The sequence below is a fragment of the Lucilia sericata genome, unplaced genomic scaffold (genome assembly GCF_015586225.1).
Source record: "Lucilia sericata isolate MDLA Ls3-8-SP2 unplaced genomic scaffold, ASM1558622v1 Contig000383F_arrow, whole genome shotgun sequence".
Taxonomy (NCBI): domain Eukaryota; kingdom Metazoa; phylum Arthropoda; class Insecta; order Diptera; family Calliphoridae; genus Lucilia; species Lucilia sericata.
The window spans coordinates 225902-252724 of NW_023994402.1; the positions used below are offsets into that span (position 1 = coordinate 225902).

The 26823-nt window shown below is 34.1% G+C and overlaps 1 protein-coding gene across 1 annotated transcript in view; it reads right to left on the reverse strand.

Annotated features, from left to right (window-relative positions):
• LOC119604344 overlaps positions 1-16117 on the reverse strand; it is a 37464-nt gene extending 21347 nt beyond the window's left edge. The window contains exon 1 of the mRNA XM_037956918.1: positions 16099-16117. The gene's annotated coding sequence lies outside the window, so the exon portion shown is untranslated. The remainder of the gene's footprint in view (positions 1-16098) is intronic.
• Between the last annotated feature and the right edge of the window lie 10706 nt (positions 16118-26823).

The following is a 26823-nucleotide window of genomic DNA, read 5'->3' on the forward strand; positions in this document are numbered from 1 at the left end:
GATTTTCATTATATGACTAAAAAGACAAAAAAATCCATGAATATCCATGAGAAGTAATGTACAGTGGTGTAGAAGGAATTGTGAAATAGTTTATTACATGTTTTTTTATTAAATCTGAGTATGATTTTTCAAAGTACAAGTAATAGAGACAGATCATCTCGAAAAACAAACTAATGAAGATCGTTAAATCGAAGCAAGAGGGGTTTTTACGTCGATTGAGAATGCCTTGATATTGCCCTTTGGCCTGTGACATCATTTTCACCATAATTTGGTCGTCTCCAGAACTACCCGATTAACCTATTCAAAAAGTGCTAACTTAGCTTGTCAAAGACAGACTGTACAAGTAATAGAGACAGATCATCTCGAAACACAAACTAATGAAGATCGTTAAATCGAAGCAAGAGGGGTTTTTGCGTCGATTGGTAATGTCTTGATATTGCTTTTTGGCCTGTGACATCATTTTCACCATAATTTGGTCGTCTCCAGAACTACCCGATTAACCTATTCAAAAAGTGCTAACTTAGCTTGTCAAAAAACAGACGTCTTGTCACACTGTTTAAAAATCACTAATAATTGTTTAAGTTTTCTTGTGTTTGTTTCGGTTTAAAGTGTGAGCCACTGTTAACTTTAACTATCCTTTATTATTATCCTTGTTCATTTTCAAATACACACCATTTGTATTATGATTTACAATGATATTGGTCATCTGATGCTTAATTAATTTTAACGACAACTTGAGTGTTGAACTTAACAGTTCAAGTATTTGTAAACGAGGGTGTGTTAGTATTATTAAGCGTATAATTTTCAAAATCAGTTTTATTTCATAAAATAAATCCCAAATAAGGATTTGATTTCTAAACATAAGTATCTATATAAAATATAATCCCTAGCATTATATTTTTTGTCCCATAACATTTTTATTCAATACTTTAGTTAACACAAAAAAAAGACAAAGCAACATGTAATAAATTTGATAAAATAAAATCGATTACAATAGCTTGTGTACTCGCATTTCCAACTCATTTTTAAATAAATCTCTATAAAATGCAGATGAGCTTTAAATTTGACCTCATCTGTTTGTGGCAAATAAAGAAAAACTGTAATGAAAAACGATTTCATTATCAAATGATTATCGTGAAAATTGGCATGTAATTGAATTTTTATTATTGTATTGAGAGATTTATTTAATAAAAATAAAAGCATTTTTATTAAATTCAACATTTTTTAAAATAAATTGTAGAAAAACTAGTTTCTAGTAAATAATATAAAATTAAGTATTACATGCTCAATGAGCCTTGGATCAATCCAAAGTAAACTAGGCGAACAAAACTTGAACAATTTTGGTTTCATATAAGCAGCCTCATAAGCAGCTCCAGGTGGTGAAGTAGTTTTACCAGGTAAGCTTCTAATACCAAGTTCACACAAACAGTTGTATAACTTAATCCGGCTTCTGAACTACAATAGCTAATTAACCCGTTTACACACGACACATTCGTAATGGTTGGGTCACCCATTCTAGACTTGTCTGCTTTGAGCGTGAAACTAAGAACCTCCCTCCCCTGGCGCCTGATAGCCTGTCCCTATGGGACTGTCCCTCATTGAGAGGGATGGTCCAGGAAAGCATATCAGGCTGCTTCTTATTTGAACCATACACTTTAATGTGTATTGTCGATCCCGGCGGCCACACCGTGCCAGGCCTGTTTGCAAGCTACCGGCGTTGTAGGAGGTCAGTCTGGTACATTTAGGCTGGTTAAATGTACTATTCACAGTTGTTCACCAAGTGGCGAGGTACCTATGGACTCCAAAACTGTTGCAGTCCAAACCAAACTGGTTTGGGTACCGATGATAAGGGGTCGGCTAAGTCGTCTCTTTTATCAGCTTCACAAGTGCCAATATACCTTCAGGCTCAGTGATGGTATACTCCTGTGCTGGGAATGCACAACACCGCACAAAAAAACACTGTAAGCAGGCGGCAACTACAAGGCGTTCCACCTATAGGATTATTGAGCTACTCGGGTCTTAAACAAACGGGGAACTTAGTACGGAGCAAACAACGTTTCTCCTCCCGCCGAATTGGTAACGGAAACGGCGCCTAAGTGGCAACGTTCAGAGGATGAAGCAGTATCAGCAAGAAAGCAGCTAGGGAGAAAATGTCCAAAACAAGCGCGGAAGTCAACGACGCGCTATTTCATCGAGGTTGTCAAAGACAGCCTCGTTCGAGCCGTCATTGAAAAAGCTACGTTGACGTATCCATATCCCAGTTTAACTGGGATGTGGTGGAGCAAAAACTGATGGGAGTGTTCTAGCATGTTTTCAAAGAGATGTAACTATCAGCTTTCAAAACATAGCTGGAAAGTTGTATGGAACCGCTGCAAGAAACAAAGGTGAAGGTCTTTACGGCTTCGCAACGATTTTCATCCACGTCTATTGTAAAGATTCCAAGGGCGATCCCTTTCCGTAGGCACGGTTAACAACATCATCTCTAATCCTTCCGAAAGAGAAAATATTCAATAATTCTCTGAGATGATGAGCAAACTCTCTACTCGGAAGGATGAGTAGAGTTTATCCCAGGAGATCGCCAACGATATTGTTGACTCAAATCAATCTTCACCACTCTAAAGCAGCATCAGCTGCATTGCTCCTCCTCAGCAATGATAATGAACTGGTTACCAGCTGACCTGATGGCAATTCAACTGGCCCTTAATTCTGCAATCAGACTTAATGCATGTGGTTCGTGGTCTGGCAGTAAAAGCATAGGGCACACACGAATAAATATCTCTGAATAAGATAAGGAAACATTCTAGGATAACGCTAATATGGGTTCCTGGATAAAGTAATTGTCAGGGAAACTGTATAACTGACGAACTTGCCAGGAATGTTGCAATGAATGAGAAGCTTATTGTTAAGCTTAATAGAATGGATCTCGAATATAACGACTACAGTAGGAGTTGTCATAATAAGGAGGAAGATTAAACAATAGCTCACCTCCTCCGCTATTGCTCATAATTCCATGAGAGCAGAGAATATTGTTTCGTCTTTGCTGTTCTATCTTGTTTGTATGAATTATCTGGGATATCCTCAACTTTGTGAATCAAACCGGCTGTTTTAAATCTAGAAGTAGTGAGTAGTACTTAAATGGACTCCTGCGACCACTAGGGCATCAAAACGCGACCGCAACTGATTGATAGTTCGTAATTGGGGATTGAATTAAGAATAAGAGGGTGCATAACGAATAATTGCATCGTGTGAACGGGGTATACGTTTATATAGATGTTTTCTTTTCTTATATACCATGGAGATCGCGTCATGATGCTGGACCGTTTGTATAAGATCAATATTTTGAGTTGGAGAATAATAAATTGCCTTTAAATGGTTATTGGGAAATCATACAATTATACGATTTGTACTTTTAAAAACTTTCAACGGGAGAGCAAGAGAATGTTAAAAGTGGCACTTTGTTGGTAGATAATTCGCAAGATCGGTATTGTTTTTAAGCGATTTAACCTTATGAACTTGAAATTCCCATAGTGAACCGAAAATAGAATAGTTTATTTTTGAAATCTTATTTATTTATAATAAGATGTTTGTCATATATAATATGACAAACATATGTATGTACATTGTACAAATGTATGTAAAACTGTCTAAGTTTGTCATCCAAGTTTTTTTAAACTTTTTTGCGGTTCGAAATGAAAAAAAAAAAAGAATGATTATATTGTATGTTGATCATTTAAGTACTACATACGTACTCATATCATTAGTATTAACTTTTGTATGGTTTCACAAATAATAAAATAAAGTTTTCTTTTCATTTTCTTATTTTGTTTTCATTAGAATCCATAAAATAACGACATAATTAAAATATTCAAACCAAACATCCTTTTTTTTTGACGTTTCTCCTTTAAAGTGTACACACACGCACTAACACAAACAAATAAGAAGTACATACTAGAAAAAAATGGAACAATTTTGTAAACTAGATCATGTATCATCACACTCCTTTAGCAAACACAACCTTCCCGGTCTCCCCTTTAGATTTTTAGTCACAAATCTAACAGTTAATTTGTTGTTGTATTGTTATTTAAACAAGGATGTTTTGTTCTTTTGTTTGCTCTTCTCGTTTTCTACTTACAATGTTTGTTTGTTTGTGTGTTTGTAAATAAATAAACAACAACAACAAACATAATAGACGAGTTATCAAACAGTTATACAGCTGTCCGTCCGTCCCTAGTTCTATAATCAAAAATCAGTTCTTCAGTTAAGCATCTTATTTTCATCCATTCCTACTCATTCATGTTGTTATCCTGTGTCTATGTAGTTGTTGCTCGTGAGAATGCACATTGGGCCAAATGTACACAAATATTTGGCATTTAATTATTTATTTCTGCTGAAAAATTGTATAATTTCGGTCGAACTCTACCGAATATACCTCAAACTCTGCAATATTATAATTCTTTCCCATAGTGCAGTATAAGTGTGCGACTTTTTATTAAACGACAAAAACGAAGTGTGTTTGCATAAAGCAAAAATTCAATGACGTCGATGGCAGTTAAATTCTGTCCAATATCAAACTTACTTCTCCTATCCTCAACATTTAGCTCAGCGCTTCACTCCCCAATCATTCCAAAACGTATGTATGTAGGTGGTTTGTATAACGTATATTTTTGTAGATTTGGTTGGTGTAAATATAAATAAATGGATGGATTCTGATTAAACATTGGCGGCATGTCAATGTGGCGCCATTACATGGAAGTTAGGATTTTTATTTTAACAGCATTATTTAAATTTGTTAAATATATATATTTTTCCATTGTTCAGCTATAAAAGTGTTGATAATTAATGAAGGCGAATTGCAGAAAAAAAACACTCAATTTTAGAAATAGAGTAAATTTATAGGCAGATTAAGGTCACTCAATTCATAAATTTTAAAAGAGTTTAAACTAAAATTATTTAAATAATTATGTGTAAACTATTAAGTTCATAATGAAGACCTTGGGAAGGAAAAAGTGAAATTTTCAAGGACATTAATTATAAACTCAGTCGAATATGAAGAAAATTGTACGATTGATATTAAAGTTAAAAAAATGTTAGCACGTGAACTAAGAGTAGTCAAGATACCCTAGATATACTAATAAGTACCCACTTTCCAGGCAACGTTGTCAATATTGCAACAATTCGTTGTCGAAATCTAAATTTTATACACATCCGTTGTCTAAATGTTAACAAACGTGGTAAACTCACTATAGGCAACGGATTGTTTGTCAATAGTGTTGTTGTACGTATGTATATACTTTGACAACGGATGTTATTGAAACACTATAAACAGTTTGGTGTCAATTTGGTACCAGACGTGTATATTTCTTTTTCCCTCTGTGTACCGAAATGCTGCTTCACGAACTAGTTGGCCACAAAGAAAAATCCCTGAATTCCAAGGAATACACCATGTGACATTCTTTGATATAGAAGGGGCATTCAATAATTTCAATCCGGAATTTGTAATTGACTCTATGAGACTAGTTGGAATTAAAACTTTTGTTATCTCATTTCTTGATAAACTACAAGCATATCGAATCTACTTTAGGTGCCTCAAAAGTCTCCAAAGTAGCAAACCGCGATACACCACAAGGTGAGGTGCCATCTCCGCTATTATGGAAACTCATTATCAACTCAATTTGAATGGTTCTAGAGATTACGAGTTGTAAAAAAGTACCTACGTAGACTTCATTTGAATGGTTCTAGAGATTACGAGTTGTAAAAGAAGTGCCTACGTAGACGCAATCGCAGGCAATGATTCAAAAATTCTAACAGACATATTGGAATCCTTACTAAAATAGTATTCCAGCCAAAACGGAATTAATACTTTCACAAGGCGATAAAAGATCCCACGATTCGCAACTCCCTTGACTTTAATGTCAAGTACTTTAGGCCATTGCCCCGTTGCTTAAATTCCGAGCTGCAAAAACAGCACTTCCTTTTGCAACCATACAGATGGGATGGCCTCTGTTAGGCCGGCAACAGCACCTAGAGACGTAACCGGAAGACCTAAGAAAGAATCCATCAAATAAGCCGAAACTTTGTTCTTACTCACAGGGACACACTGTGGTAAAGCTGGTATGAGCAGACTTTTCATTTATCCTACAAACTCATAAGAGAATAACATACAACAGACTCATTCTAGGTATACGGGCGGATGAGTTCGGTATACCCCTACATCCATTCTGTCTCATATACCGTTAACACCACCTATTTTTCAACGCTTAGTCCCACAGTCACTCCTCTGTGGGGTATCTGTTGTCATTCGACAACAGCATCAAACTTATCCCGAATTATAGATTTTACCGTTAGTCTTTAACTTACTCTTCCCTCGAATTTGGGTTTAAACCACAGCCATTACGTGGTTCCCGAAGGAACCTCTACCAACTGACCAGCCAGGACAAGTCCTGTGGGCAACTGGCCACCTGTAGTACCAGATTATGTGGTTCTCTGGTTCGATTCCATGTCAAATCATTCCAAGGAAAGTTCGAGGAGTGAATTGACATCCCCAGTTTATAGCCCCGGTTGACTAGTAGTACGGATAGCAGATCTTTACCCCGGGATTGCAATACACCAAGATGACTGTCTTTCATCAAGAAAACTCCCTAGACTGTTTGATATCTGGGATTAATATTGGACAATAAAGCAGTCTCTTGACTACGCCATACCTGCCCCGACATTCGATCTGTGCTTTACTATAAACATTCCAAATAGAACATACTTATAATGGATAATACCATTCACATACATAAAACTGATGGATACTCTGGAAAGTTGAATATAAGACTACCTATGAGGTTCCCTGACGACTGCAGGTGTAGTCCAGGCTGAAATTATTAACATAAAAATTGCTGTCGAACATATACAGTGCAATGCAGTCGTCAAATCCCCAAAGAATGTGTACACCACGTCGAAAGTGGTCCAAGAATACAGATAGTCCCTTGAGGAGATAGGACGACTCTCATTGGTTACCCTTGAATGGGTTCCAGTAAACGGGGACATAGAATTCAACAACCGTTCTGACGCACTAGCGAGTGAATGAGTTTGGTCGTAACACCATCGTCAAATCCCCAAAGAATGTGAAAATGATCGGACCTGCTTGGAAACCAGAGAGAATGGTTATAGTACGTACGAATTTTGCTAAAAACCTATTTATGATCCATCTCAGAAACCTCTTCGCGGTCATAAGAGGAAAATGGTCACTTGGTACACATTCGCAGAGGCCATAACATCCTTCTTATAATGATTTCTGTACTATTTTCAATGACGAAGAGGATAATGAAAACACTGAGCACATTCTCTGTCATTGACATAAGAAAGGAAATGTTTGGTGAATGAACAATCATGGACAATAGCTGTTTATTAAATGATCATCTAGTACGCCGTCTTAAGGACAATTGATAAGGTGAAATTTCAACACAACGGGACCTAAGTGAACTTTGCTTCAGGCGGCTGTCAAATCAACTTAACCTTTGGCTAATTTAAAAATATTAACAAACACAAACTCACTTTTGAGCTGCCAAAAAAGTTTCCGCACTACACGTGTTGAAACATTTGGATTTCGAAGATATCTGGGGCCTCCCAGATATAATTTTTTGCAGAAGATTTCTTTCCAAAATGACCTGCGAACACTATGTTCTTTATTCTTGATTATAAATTTCACTAAAAATGTTGACGAATGTCAAAAATTCCATTTATTTGTCGGATGTTGGCATTTTAGGTGATATTTGAGAAAATGAACAAGTTCTTTAATTTAATATGTAGGTGGTTTATATAATTTGAAGAACCTGTCCAACCAGTTTTGCTTCAAATTACAAAAAAATATTAAAACAAACATTTTTCAAATTCGGAAATGTCTTAAATTTGCATTTCATTTAAATTTTAATCATATTTTTCTTTTTCTTACATTTATTTGTTAAAAATGTTAATAAAGTAATTAATTGTTTGTTGTTTTATTTTACAATTTTTCTATAAAAAAAGTTCTCAACCAATAGAGGGTGAAAATATAAAATTTTTTATACCTGATTTGTCAGAGAAAAAAGAAACGTAATTCTTAACGAAAGAAAAAAAAGTTGATTATAAAGTTGTGTCCCTGCTACAGATTCGTTATGTTTCAAATATTTGCATATAAATGATAAAACTTAATCTTTATCTCTAGCGTTTGCTACCAATAAAACCAATAGACCATAATTATGACGTGTTTATCATATAATTTACTTTTAAAGGTAAACAACGTAAAATAAACTGAATAGTATCGAGTTGAAATGAACCAAAAATAATGTAAATATATTAAAAAAATTATTATTCTTTTGCACTTTTATATTTACTTTTTAACTTGTTCGTATTTGCCAGCGATAATGACAAACAACCCTTTTTTATGTCGTCAAACTCGTTGATGAATGTTATCGTTAATTCATGGAATATCTATCAGTACGTGGAAAATATTTCAAATATCAACTGTGATCTAATCTATTATAGGAAAAAATCTTAATAAAATATGGATATGAGGTTTTTATGAAACAAAAATCGATAGGAATGCAAGGCATTAGCCCGTTTCTGTATTTCTCCAATCGTTTAACAATGTTGGAATATGTACCTATGAGATCATCTTGTACTAAACAGGGAGAATACAAGGAAAACAAATATTTCTTGTTAAATTGTGTACAATTTTAAAAATAAACCAAATTAAAAACTAGAAGATTCTTATCATTCCTGTATTTCACGAATTATTTACCATCGGATTTTCTTGAAATTCTGTAGAAAAGAAATTTTAGCTTCTAGTTGACTTAAGTTAAACTACGAATTGAATACATCCTCCTATCAATCTAACCTAAGTAAACTATGGGTTCACAGAGGGAAAAAGAAATATACACGCCTGGTTCCAAATTGACACCAAAATGTTTATAATTGTTCAATACCATCCGTTGTGAAAGTATATACATACGTACGACAACACTATGTAATGTTGACAACATTGCAACAATTCGTTGTCGTAATCTAAATTTTATACACATCCGTTGTCTAAATGTTAACAAACGTGGTAAGCTCACTATTGACAAACAATTCGTTGCCTATAAGTGAGCTTACCACGTTTGTTAACACTTAGACAACGGATGTGTATAAAATTTAAAACTCTTTGTTATCAATTTGGTACCAGGCGTGTATATTTCTTTTTCCCTCTGTGTTTATGAAAGTAATTAATTGAGGAAAGTCTGCCTATGACAGGGAAATGTTCTAGCATTTCATTGTACTCTCCGCATGCTCTACCATCATCTAAATCCGTTCGTGTAATTTATTTCAGATTTTTTTATGATTTTATTAATCATATCCACCGTTCAATTATTCTAAGCGTCCATATTGGAATCTCTCGTATATTTATAATTCAAGGAGCTTGAAGAAGTTAACCTAACGAATGCAAAACTGTGTGACGCAACGAGATAACAGTTTTACATTCGTCAGGTTCAGATTCCGCTTTTTCAATATAGATCCACACCCAATTGTCTTCCAGTTTAGAGCTACACATTTAAAAACTGATTTCCTCAGGAGTTTGCTCTAATGATCAAGCGATCACGATCTCTCCTCTGGGAGCTATTTACCACAAGTCCCAACAATTAAAGTTTGATAGGAAAAGTCAGATGTTTGTGTGCAACTGTCTAACACATACATATGTCCAATATATGTACATGTTATTGTTGTTGTAACAGTAACGCTGTTGTTGAAAGTTTTTGTCCGGGAAATAAATTCTGCTGTTACTAAGCTGACAATCTGGTCGTTCTGGAGCGGTATTCATCAAGTATTCATTTATGATGTGTCCTGTAACCCATTATGACCAACACACCTAAATACATAAAACGCTCTGTTGTGGATACCGCCTATTATCTTATATGGGTCCCGATCGGCAGAAACTTCAGCAATGTTTCTTGAGCTGTAGTCGATGACCCATATACATCTAAGCAAGATGTACGCCGAACTCCCTTTTGTGGTAACACGTAACTCTTTTTGCCCATAGCAGTCCTCCTAATGCTTCTATAAAAACAGTGTAATTTGTTGGATTAAGAACTCATCCCAACCCTTTGATGGAAAAGATTGTGTACCTCGAAAAGTTAGTAGCTAGTGTTGCAATCCGTCAGACTACTAACTAACTAACTAACTAACTAACTAACTAACTAACTAACTAACTAACTAACTAACTAACTAACTAACTAACTAACTAACTAACTACTAACTAACTAACTAACTAACTAACTACTAACTAACTAACTAACTAACTAACTAACTAACTAACTACTAACTAACTAACTAACTAACTAACTAACTACTACTAACTAACTAACTAACTAACTAACTAACTACTAACTAACTAACTAACTAACTAACTAACTAACTAACTAACTAACTAACTAACTAACTAACTAACTAACTAACTAACTAACTAACTAACTAACTAACTAACTAACTAACTAACTAACTAACTAACTAACTACTAACTAACTAACTAACTAACTAACTAACTAACTAACTAACTAACTAACTAACTAACTACTAACTAACTAACTAACTAACTAACTAACTAACTAACTAACTAACTAACTAACTAACTAACTAACTAACTAACTAACTAACTAACTAACTAACTAACTAACTAACTACTAACTAACTACTAACTAACTAACTAACTAACTAACTAACTAACTAACTAACTAACTAACTAACTAACTAACTAACTAACTAACTAACTAACTAACTAACTACTAACTAACTAACTAACTAACTAACTAACTAACTAACTAACTAACTAACTAACTAACTAACTAACTAACTAACTAACTAACTACTAACTAACTAACTAACTAACTAACTAACTAACTAACTAACTAACTAACTAACTAACTAACTAACTAACTAACTAACTAACTAACTAACTAACTAACTAACTAACTAACTAACTAACTACTAACTAACTAACTAACTAACTAACTAACTAACTAACTAACTAACTAACTAACTACCTATCTATCTATCTATCTATCTATCTATTAGGGTGATCGATTATTCGACATTTTCCAAAAACCGGTTTTCGAATAGTTCGAATAGTTGACATTTCAAAAAAACCGGTTGATATTTTTCAAATTCAGAAAAAACCGGTTAACCGGTTTTTCATAATAAATAAAAAATATATGTTAATTTGAAGAAATTAATGTTTATGTTTAAATTTGATTAATAAAACATGGCCCGAAATGATTTTTAACAGTTTAGCAGATTATAACTTTAGATCTAGTCGTTTGATTTACATTATTTCTTTAATATAAAAAAAAAAATAGGAAAAAAGTGGACACTTCTGTTAAATATAAGGTACTATGTAATCCTAGCTTATTCTAAAGCCCTTTTAGGAAATTTTCATAGGCATTCCAACACTTCCATAATATTGCAGCGGTAAATTAATTATTGTAATTGGAATATAATCTTAAGATTAATAAAATTTTATTAAACAGTTATCAATTTTACAAATAAAATTTTTTAATTAGTTAGGAAAATCAAAAAAGTTTAACCAATGGTGCTTTAGAAAAATGTATCCTAGTTCCTGGACTCGAATATTTTTAAAATTTAAACGGGCTGTATTATTTACTTCAAAATTTCATTTAAATAATCTTTGAATACAAAGCAAATAAAAGTATTCGAAACCGGTTTTTAAAAAGTGAAAAAACCGGGTTATTCGATATTCGAAAAATCAACATTTAGAAAAAACCGACACTGGTAAAGCAGAAAAAACCGGTTTTAAAACCGGTTGAAAAATCGAGTCGATCACCCTACTATCTATCTATCTATCTATCTATCTATCTATCTATCTATCTATCTATCTATCTATCTATCTATCTATCTATCTATCTATCTATCTATCTATCTATCTATCTATCTATCTATCTATCTATCTATCTATCTATCTATCTATCTATCTATCTATCTATCTATCTATCTATCTATCTATCTATCTATCTATCTATCTATCTATCTATCTATCTATCTATCTATCTATCTATCTATCTATCTATCTATCTATCTATCTATCTATCTATCTATCTATCTATCTATCTATCTATCTATCTATCTATCTATCTATCTATCTATCTATCTATCTATCTATCTATCTATCTATCTATCTATCTATCTATCTATCTATCTATCTATCTATCTATCTATCTATCTATCTATCTATCTATCTATCTATCTATCTATCTATCTATCTATCTATCTATCTATCTATCTATCTATCTATCTATCTATCTATCTATCTATCTATCTATCTATCTATCTATCTATCTATCTATCTATCTATCTATCTATCTATCTATATATCTATCTATCTATCTATCTATCTATCTATCTATCTATCTATCTATCTATCTATCTATCTATCTATCTATCTATCTATCTATCTATCTATCTATCTATCTATCTATCTATCTATCTATCTATCTATCTATCTATCTATCTATCTATCTATCTATCTATTCTATCTATCTATCTATCTATCTATCTATCTATCTATCTATCTATCTATCTATCTATCTATCTATCTATCTATCTATCTATCTATCTATCTATCTATCTATCTATCTATCTATCTATCTATCTATCTATCTATCTATCTATCTATCTATCTATCTATCTATCTATCTATCTATCTATCTATCTATCTATCTATCTATCTATCTATCTATCTATCTATCTATCTATCTATCTATCTATCTATCTATCTATCTATCTATCTATCTATCTATCTATCTATCTATCTATCTATCTATCTATCTATCTATCTATCTATCTATCTATCTATCTATCTATCTATCTATCTATCTATCTATCTATCTATCTATCTATCTATCTATCTATCTATCTATCTATCTATATATCTATCTATCTATCAATCTATCTATCGATTTACCACAATGATCTTATCTTCGGTGTTATTTTTTAGGGCCCTAATATTTGTTAATATCATGGTAGTCTAAGGGTTGTGGGCCAATTATCATCACAGATTCTAGTCTATGAAATTCACGTGTACTAAATGTACTTTACTTATGACCGACCCCTAAAACTAGAAGTACTTAAACTTCTTACATATACATTTTAATAACAATTTAAAATATGTTCTAATATATGAATAAATAATGACAGGGGAATGGTTATTGTAAACAATTTAGTGTCGGGCAAAATTTATTTATTTGTATTCATAATAAAATCAATATTTCCGATTTATATTTACATAAAACTGATGAGAACATAATAAATACGATGCCGTATTTAAGAATTTATTCAAACAATTTGACCCACAGACATAAAAATTGGAACACATGTAAATTGTCTTGAGTTTTTCGTTTAAGATTTTAACTCATACAAGGATTTAAAAATAATAAATATGAAAAAAAAATTATTTGTATAAATAAGAGTAATACGTTCTTTCGGTATAAATAAATAAATATTTATATACAAAAACTTGCGGCAAAAAAAAACCTTGAGGGTAGACAAAGAGCCAAAGTGGAGCCAATTCATTGAATATAAGACGAGTATATTTACACAATCAAGTAGACTATTTGATTTTTATTACACATTCAACAGTTTGTCATTGTTGAATGTTGTAAGTCGGTCGGTATTGGCCAAAAGGCAAACGTTATTACGTTATTTAAATGAATGAATGGTTAAAATGCCTTTTATTGTAAATCTCTTGGCCGTAACATTTCTTCACTAGCGGATTTTCATAATTCTTCGTCTTCTTCTTTACTTTACTGTTCTTCTTGGTCTCTTTGGTGTTCCTTAGCTTTAAGGTGCTGTGGGTTGTGATCAGCATGCAACTGGGTTGACATATTGCTATTGACACTTGACAAGTGTTGTCACGTTGTCATGGGCACAATAAAGTTCTGATGTTGGGTGGTGTATAGAGTAGTATAGTAGTTGATTTCCCCCGTACAAATTAATAAAAAGGCGAATAAAGCAAATCCCTGCGTAAAGACCACTAAGAAGACGAACGTGGATAATGGAAAAGGAACAAGTTATTTTGTAAATCTTGATTGTTTCTATTTCTGCTGCTCTTCAAAGCTTCAATATTTTTCTTAATTTTATTCACAGCACAGCCAGTCCTTGTCAGAATTTTAAATAACCGCGGGTGTGTTTTTGTTTTTTTAGTCTTATTTTTTTTTTTTCCTTCATGGCTATGGAAGTGTTGATTTAAAAGAGTTTGTGGAATATATAAGTAAACAATAGCAATAATACAATAATTTGCAAAGTTCTGCCCCATTCTAGATAAAATATTATCCGAAAATAGTACACTTGTCGTATTTTTGTATTTGAAACATCAATTTTGGAATAAGACCTAATATGGATGTAGCTCCTAAACAATTTTCTCAAATATTTCCGCAAATTTATAACAAATACGATTTTTGGGCAACATACTGATTTTAGTTAGTACATTGAGCTTAAATCAATTATGGACCAAACTAATCAGAATTTGATAGACTGAACCATTTCTGAGAGCAAATTAATCATGTCAAATTTAATCATAAAATATTATTTCAACGATATATTAAGAGTAATTTTCTAAAAGGCCTTAAAAGTGTGTATGAGTCAATTATGGACCGATCGTCATGTAATTTGAACTTGATTATGATTTTAACCCAAAAACCAGAGTAAAAATTTCGAAAGCTTTGAACACTGTAGGTAAGGTTAGGTTGATAGGAAGATGTATCTACATGAAATGGAATATTGGACTATTGTGCGCTCCTTTTCATGAAAAATGTCTGTTGGTAACAATAAAAATCTTATAAAGTATTTACTGAATGTATTATCGTCCGGTGTTCAGAAACTCAGTTTCAAGTAATTTCTAAGAATTTTCCAATCAGTATTTGTGAGGGATGTTATATCCGGAATAATATCCCAAGATATTTGGATCTAACTTCAGTGAAAGCCTGACAATGGCAAAGAAAGTCTTCCAGAGTTTTACTGTCCTATCTGCATGCTAAACATTCGTCAGAATCCGCATGCCTTATTTTGTATAGTTGTGCCCATAATCCTGAGTGTCCATTCAGAATAGGTACTATCCTCAGGCCTACTCATTTTGAGGTGGCTTCTCGTACTGCTCTCGTTAGGGTTACGCCATAGGATCTTGTTGGTTCTACCCACTATTTCAATATTCCTAGCAGCCTTCTAGTATTCTTTCAACCATATTTTTAACTATGAGTCCCTTTCCGGGTCTTCAATATAGAAGACTTTGTCCTCTAATTTAGAGCCATCAGTGTAGCAATGACGTTCCGCTTGACCATGACATTGTATCTGGGATCAGTGTGTCAAAGTTCCGACATATTTTGTATCTGGTATGAGATCGGGCATGTCCGATGTTATATAGTATATAGCCTTCCAATGTGTCCATTAAATAAAATTTGACGAAATGCTGTATTCGCCATATTCAAGATGTTGTAACAACGCGAATTCGCCTTTATTTATAAAATTGCTTATGTCTTCTGAAAGATCTACTAAGGCCTTCAAAATCTAAAACTGCTTTTCATCAAAGTTTGCCCTAAACTTAGAGGTCAGATTTGTTATAATTTTGATCATAAATCAAAGCCCTCGGAGGCAATTACTTAGGTAATCCGCTGTCACCTTAGTGTTATTATAATCTCGATTAATAGAGGTTTCTAGTGGGGTCTAGAAACTGAAGGAGTTAACGGAATTGTGATGGATGTACAGTATTTCTGTACTTCTTTGGTTTGGGACTGAGTAAGTGTTCCAGCGTCTATTAACCTGTGTGCCCACCAAGAATAAATATGATCAACTAACTCGGATTTATTCATTCTGAAGAGGCTTCTTATCATGAATTCCCATTGGATTTAAGAAGTCCTACCCATAGTTGTATTATTCCTTGTGGAAATACAAGATCTCTTAATTTTCGTATTACAGAATGGGGCTGATTAATAATATAAAAAAAATAATATTTTATCAAAGCTTCAAGCAAAAAGTGAATGATTAAATTTCATTTATAAGCATATTAGAGAATGGAAGCATACTATTACGTACCCGGTTAGTTGAATTTAATTTATGCTAAACATGTTTTATTACTCGTACATACTCGTACTATTTTAAATTGTAAATAACAGCCAGAGTTACTGTTGCTCCTTGCTCCTTGCACTCAAACGAGAATCTCAAATGATTGAATTAAATGTGTCAACGTTTATTCAATTTTTATCTAGAGTGTATTGTTTTTTTTTGTTGGTTCTTTATGACCTAGAGGTGGATTTTCATTGTGCAACCAATTAGGGTAGAAAGAAGGTTAAATGTGTTAAATGTTGAAAAATTAACATGTCAATAAAAGACGATGACTACGACGTAATTGTTGATGGCCCAGGATAATCTTTAAATAAAGTGTGTTTATAATTTTATATAGCGTAAATAATTTTCATATTAAAAATGTTGAGGGTTAAAGCTATGATTAAATTCATGACAATAAAATATGTCTAAAGGGCGCATTTAATGATCAATTATAATAAAGTACAAATTCAGAAGTCAGTTATTCTCAAAAATAATATTTAATATTTACTGATCAATTATGGTTTTAATACTAGAAGGACTAAAAGAGAATCTTGTTTTGCAGATATTTGGATAGCCTTGAATTCTTATGCCTTTTCCCAATTGGTTATAATGTAAACAAGGGCTCTCACTTGAAACAGATTACAAAGTTTCACATCCAAATTGAGTCCTTTTATAATCAGTTTGACAACATTTTATTGAAAATACTGAATTATGCCTATTTCTGGTATTTCATATTATTATACCCATTTAGATGCGTTAAAAACGCTATCATACGATCTCATTGAACGTTCACAAGATCAAAAAGATCTGAGTAATAGGCTCTTCTCAGTGGTCGTTCCCGATCTACACACAGTCAGGTTGGTTGGTTGTTTATCATGGTAGATCACTGCGCGCGAACAGTCAAGTAAAGTCAAAGATACTTCCTTTTGACCAGACCACTCCACTCGTCAGATGTAGTATTATATAGTATTAGATCCAGCCTGTAGCCGTAAGAAATCTCAAGATGTTATTAAGCTTAGACCCAGATATCTCTTAACGGCAAGAGCAGGACATTCACAGAGAAGAATGAAGCCCATTTCTTCCTATTCCCTGTCTTTGCAACTGTGACAGTAATCGTTAAAGGGGAGCTCCAGACGACTTGCAGTCTGCCTGGCATCGAGTCTCCTGTTATTACCGCTATCAATCTCGATATATCCCGTCTACTTCGGGTTATAAGGTGGGTTTCTCATTGAAAGAAGGCCACAATAACTTCCCCCCTTTACATGTGTCTAAATTATTCCATAAATTTTCAGCCTTTTGGAAAAAGAATATGAGGATACTGCTTTTCATAAAACCTAACGGAGTTGCTACTGAAACGGTGTTGGAGATATCAAGAGCAGATCCCTTTCTGGCAAGCTAATTTGCCTGTTCATTTCCATAAATGTCAGACAGGCGACCCAGCCTTTACAAATCCTTTTTAGATTGGCTGACTAATCGAGAAATGGTAGTATAGGAGTTTAGGGAAAGAGGTGCCACTAGACTGTCGACAAAAATTTCTATGTTGCCACGAATATTGAGATCATGTAGTACTCTACAGGCTGATGTTATCGCAAATATTTCAGGCTGAAAAATACTTCAGTTGTTGGGAAGACGGTAAGATATACTTTCTCCAGCTTCTACACAGAAGACACAAGAACCAATACCGCAGTTCATTTAAGAACCATTTGTAAAGATTCTGGTGGTATATTCACTCGGTAGGTAACCCATACACTACTCGCTCCTAGAAGGAACTCTAACTTTGAAAACTCTATCAATGTGCGTGTGTAGGGTAATATAGTCAAATGGTTGGTGCAAGATTGGAGGAAATAGGTTTAAAATCTTAGCGTGTTAATATATTCTTCATCTCCAACTTCCAGATGTGTTAAGCCTCGTTGCGCTGAAAGCAGATATGCAGATCTATAGGTAGTATGTACAATATAGTGTTCAGAGCTTCTGAAAGACTAGTTCTTAGAGCACTTGCAACTGATCTCTGAACTTTATATAGCTGATCTACAACAAATTTCTTCTTAGTTGAAGTCCACCATATAAGAGATACGTATATAAGAATAGAACGTACTATGGCTGTATACATCCATTTAACTATGTTGGGACTAAGCCCCCATTTCAAACCAAATGGGGCGACCGTTGCCTTCTTGATGTTAAGTTTCCATGGTAATTTGGAGTCTAGGGTAATTCCTAGATATTTAGCATTTCTTGATAAGGGGATTTCGCAGATCTTTAACCGCGACAAGTTGAAGCTTGGAATCTTGGTCTTTGTTGTGAAAAGCACCAGTTCTGTCTTGCTTGGGTTTAGTCCTAGGCCGCTATATGTGGCCCAGTTACTGAGTAGCACCAGAGCATTAGACATAATATCGCTAATAACTTCTGAGAACATTCCTGAACATACAAGTATCACAACATCGTTCGCGTAAGCAACGACACAGATCAGGACTATCATCAAAAAAGTTGTGCTAGCTCATTTTCATTTCGACGGCTTCTACAGAAGTCATTATATGGGAGTTTTACGCGTCCAGCACGATTGGCGAATCTACAATGACCAGTAATGATATCAAGTAACTGATATCAAGGTACTTAATTGAGATCTAAAGAACTAGTGATAGCGCAAGAAGGCCCTTATAAACATTGGTCTTGAGCTTTAATAAAACATATTTTTGAAATATGATTCTTGACGGCTAGAATTATAACATCACAAAATTGGTCTATATCTAATTCACTAAGCAGTGCTTCCGCTTTAGCCAAGTTATCAGCAATATAATTGATATCATTATCCCTGTGTATCTTTCCACATATTAGGTTTATGTTCGAATGTCTCGCCACCTCATTTACAGAGGCACATGGACTAGTTAAAATGCGAAACGCGCAACGATTAGATATTTGATAGCTGCTTAACTGTCAGTATTGATTCTGATATTGCTATTAGATATATGTTAGTAGTTCATCCAGTTTGCCGCATTCTTAGTCGCTAACATTTCATTTGAATAATATTACATTCGTCATTAAGTCTAAAAGAGATATTTGTCCCGAAATTCTTCAATGAAGATGACACCACCAACCATATTTAATATTTTGAATATGTAAGCACAGAAACATTCCGAATTGGAGGAAAAGGAATCGTACTTCATAATAAAAGATACCGGGATACAATAATCAATGATATTATAGGGATTGAAGAAATTTTCTGTAATCCTAGCTCTAAGTAGGTTCTATATAAGGTCGCATCTATCTTAAAAATGACAGTGGGTGGATAAATAACATCCATCTGATGTCTACGATACATCAGACGGATGTTATTTATACAGACTGTAGCAGTGAGATCTCAATAGGTCGTAAAGTTTGGATCTATGTACTTTTCAGAAATATAATCCTTTTGACAACTAGAACAAGGTAATCGAAGTTAAGGTGTAAACCAGTTATTTCTTTATACCTATTCTTGCAACTACTACAGATTTTGTTAAAGCAGATCCCAAAACAATTGGCATTTTTTACCTCCAGTGTATCCAGTGCCCAGTTATTATCGGATTAGTATAGACCCTCTACACGTATCCAGATTATTCCAACTGCTTTCAGAATTTTGAAGAAAGAACCTAACGGTTCTACTTCTAATAACCTCAATGATGTTGCTACTGAAACAGCATTGGAGATATCCAAAGCAGAACCTGTTTTGGCTAGATCTTCTGCCTATTCACTTCCATAGTAGTCTCTATGAGCAGAGACCCAAAATTACCTGACCAATTGGGAAGTAGTAGTGTAAGGATTCACAGTATTGCTGCATAATCAAGATACATATACATAAAAACTGCAATACATATACATATATATAAAAGTATGTAATACATTCGAATGTTCAAACTCTTATTGAAATCGTTTTTATGATGCAACAGGTTTCCTTGTCTTATCCACATTCAAACGGCATTCAGCACTCAATTCTGAAAAAAAAACATTCGAACAACAAAATCATCAACAGAAAATTCAACACTCAACAACATTTGAATCCCATCCCTTTCCAAATCAAATGCAGTTGTCAATAAATAGAAAAAGTAACAATAAAGCATCTTTATTATATAATGGAACGTTTGCATGCTCATGCATGTATGTAATATGTAAGTAGCAGTCAAGTGGTGATAGTGGCAAATACAAATTGATACATAGATAAAAAATCCTACGGATGGGGAGTATAATCAAATAAAAAAAAGAACTACGAAACTAAAATAATAATAAAATAATTTGAAATCTCAAAACAAATGTCAGCCACAAAAAGCAATATGCAACATTTATTTATTGGTTTGATGAAATGATAAATACAGCAGCATCCCCCTTTTCTATTCTTTAACCATTCCCGTTGCTTTACGTCAGTGACAATGTTTTGTAGATTCCTTGGCTTCACTGTCGGTATGTCTGTCTGTTCGTTCGTCTGCCAACAAACTTGTACTATGCAAATGCTTGACGAAGGCCATTATGTAAATATTTGTTGGTTAAGCTTTTGGTTTATTTTTCTTGAGATATTTTATGTTATTTTTATAACCGTTGCTATTGTTTTACACAGAAAGAAAAACTTAGTTTTTTTAAGAATTTTTAATCCCAACAAAGTTCGGATAGTGAATGAGTGCAATGAGAAGACATTTTGAGAAGTGAATGGCATTGAATTTCTACAAAATTAACAAATATGTTGGATGGCTTGATCCCTATATAAAGAGCACAGCATTAAACGACATTGCTTGCCAGATACTTAGTAATTTACTTAAAGGATTTGGAGGACTTGTAACTTTAAATCTGAACTTTTAATCTTTTCATCCATATAACCCCGAAAGTTAGTGTTTCGCTACTATTTTCTATGAGTTTGCCATCGGGTTTTATTAGAAATTCCGAGATCGTACTTTTCTCTTGGCCCAAGGAAGCAGCATACAATCGTACCACCAGAATAGGTAGTATCTCTACAAAAATCGGCATAGCTTAGTTTTGTATAAGTTTAAATGTTACTGAAGATTTTTGTAATGATCGGGCCTCATTTCACCCTAGCACCCATACAAAGTCCCCTTCAGAAAATGACTTGAAGGTCAATAATTAAAATACTACTCACTATTTCCAGATTTAAACCAGCTGCTTTGAATCACAAAATTTAGGATATTTTTGAGGCATATCCCAGATAGCTCTTCAAAACAAGAGAGAGCAGCAAAGCCGAAACAATGTTTTCTGCTTTCATTGAATGATGGGATGGGAGTTACTATGTCCAGAGACCCATATTAGTGTTATCCTTTAATGTCTCACCATCTCATTAAGAGATACCCGGCATTCTTCGGTTAACCTAGATGTTGTAAAGATACCCGCTAGATTTCTGATCTCAACTTTGCTATCACCCGATATTTTATAATACCTCAGCTAGTAAGCGACTGGTTTAATACGAGATATCCCTGCGTGTAAAACACCCACCTTTTCACTCCTATTATAGCCATCAGTGTAAACATTAGTTACACCATTGTTTGAGTGCAACTTGGGTACTAAATTTCTAGCAGGAATTTGGATATGAAAGCGTCTCTCGAAGTGAGGTTTCGCAACGCAATAGTCTACATTAAGATGCAAGGATTCAAATGTGTTTAATTATTAGTGTGTGCCCTAAGCTTTTTCGTCAGAACAGGAACCACAAGCTTTAAGGCTGATTGCATCGCTACAGATCAGCTGTTGACCAATTCACTATAATTAGCACATCCTTCGTTGGCGTCGTCCTCATTGCTTCCCTGAACAGTATTGTAATGTTTCGTAGGGTGCGTTCGATGGCTGCACAATGAGAATCGCTTTCCATTGCCTGTCACCAACTGCTTTAAAGAAACGGTTGATACCTTTAGGGTTAACGCCCCAATTAGAACCAACAGCTCTCTTAGTGTTGTAAATACCCAAATTAACCTTATTTATCCTGTTTTTGATATTCATATTTCAGGGTTGTTTATTGTCAAGGATCACTCCTTGGCATGATAAGTTAGATTGAGTCTTCTCCATTTAATTTTGGAGGCATGAAGTTTTCAACCTTTTACCTTCTAGTAAAAAGGACAAGCTCAGTTTCCAGCGGAATTTACACTTACACAACTCGGTAGTTTTGATATAGATATTTCTATTATATCTCTTGATTTTGAAATTTTTTCTTCCAGTGCATGACTACATACATATTTTTATTGCATGTTAAACAATCATCATCTGCAAACAGCATTTTGACTCAGATTTTAAACAACTTAAGAAGAGCAATCGAATGCGATTGTTACAAGTATTGATGCTTAAGGCTGTTCCTACTGCTCGTAAGTCCTCTTCGTCGTAAGTAAGTTGTATTTTATTTAGTTGTAGTAAGTAGTTTATTAACGAATGAGTGTTTGGTCTAACATATTAAACCGATCATTGTTCTCGACAACTTGTTACAAAATACATTTTGCAAATGATGTCATGTTAAGTACAAGTATTTGCCAAATAAAGGTCTTTAGTATTTTTTTTTTCGTTTGGTTTTATAAAGGGTATTACAAAATTTCCAAACGATTTAAATTTTCTAAAATTTTGTGAAGTAAACATTTAAAAATTTAGTCCGGAGAGTGTGTATATGCCAGAAAACACCATCTTTCCAATCTGCTTTTTAATGCAGAACTTGTTTCATTCAAAAATTATTCTTAAATTTTGTCACACACTTTTCATATTTTATTTGTATTGGAATGCATTGTGTCTATTTGACATGAGTTTTAAAGCAATATAAACAAAAAAAGAACATTATTCCAAACAAATAAAAATTGCAAATAAATACTATTTAGTATTTGAGTTCGTATTTATTGGGGACGAAATGGAAATCTGAATTGTTTGCATAAGAAGCCGTTTTCATAATGATAAATTTGTATTTAAAACACTTGTATCGAGAAGGTTATTATAAGTTTTTTTTTCTAATTTTCAAGGAGTATGATGTGTAATTGATATTAGGTTTATTTTAAATAAGTATTGGAAAAAATTACCATTGTTATATACATACATAGTATGTATGTATGTATGTATCATAAGTAAATTCTTAAGTTTGGAATAAGTAATCGAATCTTAGAAATAACAATCTTTTTTGAATTTTAGAATTTTAGCTATAATAATTTCGCAGATAAACGAATTTTTGTATTTAACTCATATGGGAGGTGCCAAGCCCCCTTATGTAAGTCCGTCAATTCTTCTCCCAAATATTTACGTTGATGTTAAAGGTCTTCTTGAAAATTTTAAGATTCTAACTATAATAATTTCCCAGATAGATAATTTTTTTTATTTAATGCATATGGTAGGTGCTCCGCCCCCTATTGCTAGTCCGCCCAGGACTCTAACTGTTGCAATTTCTGAGATATAAAATTATTATTTCTTATTTTTTATGTGGACTTGAAATATTAAAATAAACTTCAATAAAATCGGTCCAGCAGTTTAGATAGATAGATAGATAGATAGATAGATAGATAGATAGATAGATAGATAGATAGATAGATAGATAGATAGATAGATAGATAGATAGATAGATAGATAGATGATAGATAGATAGATAGATAGATAGATAGATAGATTAGATAGATAGATAGATCGATAGATAGATAGCTAGCTATAGCTAGATCGATCGATCGCTCGATCGCTCGCTCGCTCGCTCGCTCGCTCGCTCGCTCGCTCGCTCGCTCGCTCGCTCGCTCGCTCCTCGCTCGCTCGCTCGCTCGCTCGCTCGCTCGCTCGCTCGCTCGCTCGCTCGCTAGCTCGCTCGCTCGCTCGCTCGCTCGCTAGCTCGCTCGCTCGCTCGCTCGCTCGCTCGCTCGCTCGCTCTCCTCGCTCGCTCGCTCGCTCGCTCGCTCGCTCGCTCGCTCGCTCGCTCGCTCGCTCGCTCGCTCGCTCGCTCGCTCGCTCGCTCGCTCGCTCGCTCGCTCGCTCGCTCGCTCGCTCGCTCGCTCGCTCGCTCGCTCGCTAGCTCGATCGCCTCGCTCTCGCTGCTCGATCGCTCTGCTCGCTCCTGCTCGATCGCCGCTCCGCTAGCTCGCTCGCTCGCTCGCTCCTCGCTCGCTCGCCTCGCTCGCTCGCTCGCTCGCTGCTCGCTCGCTCGCTCGGCTCGCTCGCTCGCTCGCGCGCTCGCTCGCCTCCGACTGCCTCGCTCGCTCGGCGGTCCGTCGGTCGGTCGGTCGGTCCTCGCTCGCGCGCTTTCCCGGTCCCCTGGGCTCTCTTAGGTTTTTTCCATCTTGTGTTGTCCTCTCTTCCTCTTTCCCTCTTACTCTTTCGCCCCCTATTCGGCCCACATCTAGCTCTTCTTTCCTCTCATCCGCCACTTTCTCGTTCCCCTCGCTTTGTTTCCCTATTCTCAGACGTTTTCCCTTGCCCGTCTTTCCGTCTCCCCTCCAGCGCGTCTGCCGTGTTATTTTAAAAACCCAAATTTCTTAAAAGTTAAATTATCGCACATTTACCATGTGTATGAAAGGATAAGATTGAAATAGAGTTTTTTTATTAAATCCTTTATATTTATAGAATACATATAAAATTTCTATATTAACACATTATCTATCATCATCACACGATTGTCGTTTTATCAAATTGATAATAGAAATTATAGAGAAAATTAAAGATAAGAAATATTATAATAAACAACGAATTAAAAGGCAGCAGCAAATAACAAACGCATTGTTGTTATCAGCAAATAACAATAATAGTGATAACGATAATTTTATCACTAACATCATGAATGATATGATATGGAGTATCATTTCGAACGTCTGCAACTTAGTAATAATAAAGATGTATAATAAAATTAATATACACTGCAGTTCGGGGTGGTTGTTCTAAACAAATGATTTAGAGTTAGCATTGGTTGGAATTGGAACGAGTTTATCCTGGGAGGAAGTCAATTGACTCTTTACAGACTACAGTGACTTTTCTCTAAATTAAATACGAATGACTTACACTCTGTATTAAATTTGCGAAAGAAGGTACTTTCTCCAAAGTGATACCTTGATTACAAAATTACTGGGACATGTTTGCGTAAAATGTACTCTTCATATGTGTATACTAAACATTTAAATACATACAATGTATTTATTTTATTTACTCCATGTACTTACATACATACTTGTATGATTATGTACCAATGTTGTTTTTTTATTTCGGTCTAATTTAGCCCTTTTCTTTATTATGTGAGTATTTTTTTTTATAATTTTCCCAAATATCAATAATTTAACAAATACAAAAACAAACATACAACACGTGCCGCTTTCAAGAATATGTACATACGTACGTCGCTAAACTAATCGTAAAGTTACTCGCTGTTCAGTCCTCGTCGTAATATTCAATATTGGGAAAGATTTATAACATTTTGCCAGATTTTTCTGAGTTTGTCAGCCTGCAAACCAGACATGCATAATGACGATAATGATGTTTATGATGCATAGATACATATGTGTGTATGTCTTTTATAAAACAAATACAGTGACACAACCATACAAATACATGTGTGTAAACAAAAAATAGAAAATGTATGTAAGTTTGTTTGCAATTTTCTATATATATTCATGGGCTTGTAAAACATCAAGGATGTCTACTTAATAATGTCGATACGTTTTTTTTTCTTAATTTAAACCATTTAAAAAAATGGTATATATATTAGCCATATCTTATTTAACATTTTACCAAAATCTTAGAAATCTAACCTATTCCCATGTAGAGTCATAACTTAAGCATTTTTTTTATTGAATTTGCCATAAAAATCAATTAAAATAACACCAATATCAGGAGACGGAACCTTATGGACTATTTTAATACAAAAGATTAGATGACGTTGAACTATGGTTATAAAGCCATAGGATTATTGAAGAAGTACTAGATATAACTATATGTTGATAGGAACCTATAAACGAGATTCGAGGTTAGAATATATCGGTAAAGCACTCCTTTTTTGGACCCTTGGTACATAAGATTCAAAATACTACAGCCATCATAGAAGTCGATCAAATTTCGAAATAAGTTTTAAACTAAAGGGACAACGTTTGGGACCTTACTTGATCAAGTAGGGAATCAAAAGTATTACTCCATAAAATACTCCAGGGTCGAATGGTATTTTTTCAAAATATTGAAGGCGGAATTGGTTTCAACTCATCTGTCAATATAGTCCACTTAAATGGTAGTAATCAAAAGTAATATTTATTCACAAACCTTGATAGTTAAGTGACAACAAAGTCTTATTGACGGACAAGCTTCAGGTCCTTGCTAAAAACAGACTATCAGATAATGGCCTCGAATACATACATATAAGAAACATGCTTTTGTAAAGAGTTGAAAGATGTTGTTTACTATATAAGTGAATTCTTAGATAACAAATTGGATACTCTGGCGGTATGCATTGACATCGAATGTGCTTTCAAACTTGATACTCTTCTCCAATGATTTGACTAAATCAGTTACATGCTAAGCTGCAAGACGTTTATTCTAACTATCAGGAAAAGGGTACATCCCAAGGTGTCATTTTGTCCAATTCACTCTTGGTAACCACAATAAAAGCATAGTGAGGACCTTAACCGAGAATATACTTAAACCTGTTTGATGTGCAAATGAGATCGTAATATTTCTAATGGAAAAATATCAAAATTACTTTAAAGGCCCTGTACAATCTTTTAAGCTGGGTTCAAGAGAGGACTGAATTGGGTTCAACCCAGATTA